The following is a 3,142-nucleotide window of genomic DNA, read 5'->3' on the forward strand; positions in this document are numbered from 1 at the left end:
AGTACTGACCGAGATAGCCGGCATGATATATTTGCTTATATGTTGCATGAATATGTGCTATATGTTTCATCATGTTTTAGCATGTTTTACCGCCTTAGCACATACATGATTTTACGTGTGACTGCATCCAGAGAGATGTGAGTCATTGACAGTCTCCATAAGGAATGATGATCTCATTTTGGACTCGAGTCAGGTATGACAGTTTCCATATGGGACTCGTATCCTGTTTTGGATTCGGGTCAGGATGGGGTTGGCTCAGCCCTGATATGGAATATACGAGTATCCCGCGGAGTAGCTCTCTAACCGGTACTGTATATTCTCGGCGCCATGAGCAAGTGTTTTCACTTGGGTTTTAAACCATCTGTGTGTGCATATTTGTATTTATATCATTGCTTCGTATTGAGCGTTCTAGCTCACGCCCCTGTGTTTGGATATTGTGTACCTTGTGGTGGGGCAGGTTTGAGGCTGGACGGTCCAGGTGGCTCTCAGCAGGATTGAGCTTGGGAGAGTGCGAGGTTGTAGAGGGTAGGGATTTATTTACCCTGAACCTTCGATTTGGTTGTATAACAGTATTTATACAATTGTGTTAGCGTCGGTTGTATTCTGCCGATTGGATTTGTTGTATTTTAATTATCCGCTCTTTACGCTTTAAGCTTTTATTGCGTGCGCTTTTACTATAACTCTGATTAGATAGTGGATCCGGGTTGGGTCACTACATTTTTGGTATCAGAGCGACGCATTGCACTGGGAATATCGTAAAGCGGATTAAGTAATTATATGTTCTTATGTAACAGATGGTAGATTACGACGAGAGTCACGGTAGCATAGACGGCGGTCGTTGGGGCGATCCAGATGATCGTAGACGACGGGGACAGCCCGAGGAGCGCAGGCGAGTCAGCATGCGTAGGTTTAAGGAAGTTAGCCCGAAGCCTTTGATGGGTGGTGAGACAGCCAAAGAGGCGGAGGATTGGATGGAGAGGATGGAGCAGTGCTTCCAGGAGTTCCGTTGCACGGCTGAGGATAGGATGGAGATTCTTGCCTTTATGCTTGAGGGCAGAGCGAGGAAGTGGTGGAGATCTACTTCCGCACCATTCATAGCAGCTAGAGGTGCAGCTACTTGGGTGGAGTCTGTACTGCTTATCAGAGATTTTATTTTCCTCCAGCTCTTCGTCAGGCGAAAGCCAGTGAGTTGTTGAGTTTGCGACAGGGGACGATGATGATCGAGGAGTACCAGCAGAAGTTCTTTGATCTGCTACCCTTTTGTCCTCATATTGCTGATAGTTCTATGGCAAAGTTTGATCATTTCCTACAGGGTTTGAACCCTGATATTCATCGTATGGTTGCTGTGGGCGGCGATGGGACCTATGAGGATTTGGTGGACCGTTGTCGCCAAGCCGAGGACAGTATTCAGAGGAACAGGGGACTTTACTCTTCTTCTTCCAGGCCAGCGAGTGCTAGTGCTTTGGGCCCTAAGGGGCAGTCCTTCAAGAAGCCAGGAGGTACTTCTTCTTCTTCCTCTGGATCTGGTGGAGTGCATAACTTTGGTGGCCAAAGGCCGAACCGTTGTCGTCAGTGCCGATGCAGGCATCCGCCAGGGCAGTGTGGTCGATCGACCACTGCATGTTTTCAGTGTGGCCAGGAGGGTCACATGAAGAGAGATTGTCCTATGCTGATTGGGGCAGCGAGTGGTTTCGGATGTTCTCAGGCATCTATTCAGCCACCTCAGTACCAGCAGCCACCTTTCCAGCATCAGTATTCGCAGCAGTCTCAGAGACAGCCTACTCAGACTCCTTCTCGGGGTCACTCTTTTTTGAGGCCACGTGCCCAGGGACAGGTCTTTGCGCTTAACCAGGAGCAGGCAGAGGCTGACAGCAATCGGATGATTGCAGGTATCTGTAGTTTATGTGGTTTTCCTGCATATGTTTTAATTGATACCGGTGCATCGCATTCTTTTGTCTCAGCACGTTTGGCTAAGAAGTATAGATTGTCGTTTATTCCTTTAGACGTGTTGCTGGTGGTTTCTACTCCTATGGGGAGCGAGGTTTTAGCCAAGCGTCTAGTTGGGGGTTGTGTTTTGGATTTTGAGGGACATCAGCTTAGTGCTAACCTAATGATTCTAGCGATGGAGGATTTCGATTGCATCATTGGGATAGATCTATTGACTACCTACCGAGCGATAGTGGATTGCTATCAGAGGTTTGTCCAGTTTTGTCCAGAAGATAACGAGTCATGGTATTTCTATGGTGAGGGAGCGCGACCCCCGATGCCAGTGGTTTCAGCTCTGAAGGCCCGGTGTGCTTTAGAGTCTGGCGGGGAAGGCTACCTTATCTATGCCATTGACGCATCCTTAGGAGAGCCAGATATCCAAGAGATACCAGTGGTTCGAGACTTTCCAGATGATTGATGCAGTAGAGTTGATCAGACGTAGGATTAAGGCAGCCTAGGATCGACAGGCTAGCTACGCGAACACTCACCGCAGGCCACTTCATTTTGAGGTAGGGGAATACGTTTTCTTGCGTGTGTCACCTTTCCGAAAGGTGATGAGGTTTGGTCGCAAGGGTAAGCTGACACCTAGATTTATTGGTCCTTTCGAGATTCTCGAGAAGGTTGGGGATGTGGCTTATCATCTGGCCTTGCCACCCGATCTTTCGGAGATCCACGATGTGTTCCAAGTGTCCTTGTTGAGGCAGTATGTGGCGGACGAGTCGCATATTTTGCATCCGACGGAGGTAAAAGTAGACCGGGATCTATCGTATGTGGAAAAACCCCTGCGGATTCTTGACAGGAAGGACAAGGTACTTCGTAACAAGCATATACCATTGGTTATGGTACAGTGGCAGTGCAGAGGTACAGAGGAAGCTACTTGGGAGTTGGAGAGCCGGATGTTAGCCGAGCACCCCGAGTTATTTTGAGATTTTGTACTTCCTTGTATCGAGTTATACTTGTTCAGTTGTAATAAAGAACAATTGATTGGCTATTTATGTTTTCCTCTAAGACTTAAATTTCGAGTACGAAATTTCTTAAGTGGGGGAGAATGTAGTAACCCGCATTTCTAAATTAGTGATTAATGAGTAATTAATCACGTGATCATGTCTAGATTAAGTAAAACAGAATTAAGTAAGTTCCTGTTGGATAACGGACT

Source organism: Henckelia pumila, chromosome 2 (assembly GCF_033568475.1).
Source record: "Henckelia pumila isolate YLH828 chromosome 2, ASM3356847v2, whole genome shotgun sequence".
In the NCBI taxonomy this organism is placed as follows: domain Eukaryota; kingdom Viridiplantae; phylum Streptophyta; class Magnoliopsida; order Lamiales; family Gesneriaceae; genus Henckelia; species Henckelia pumila.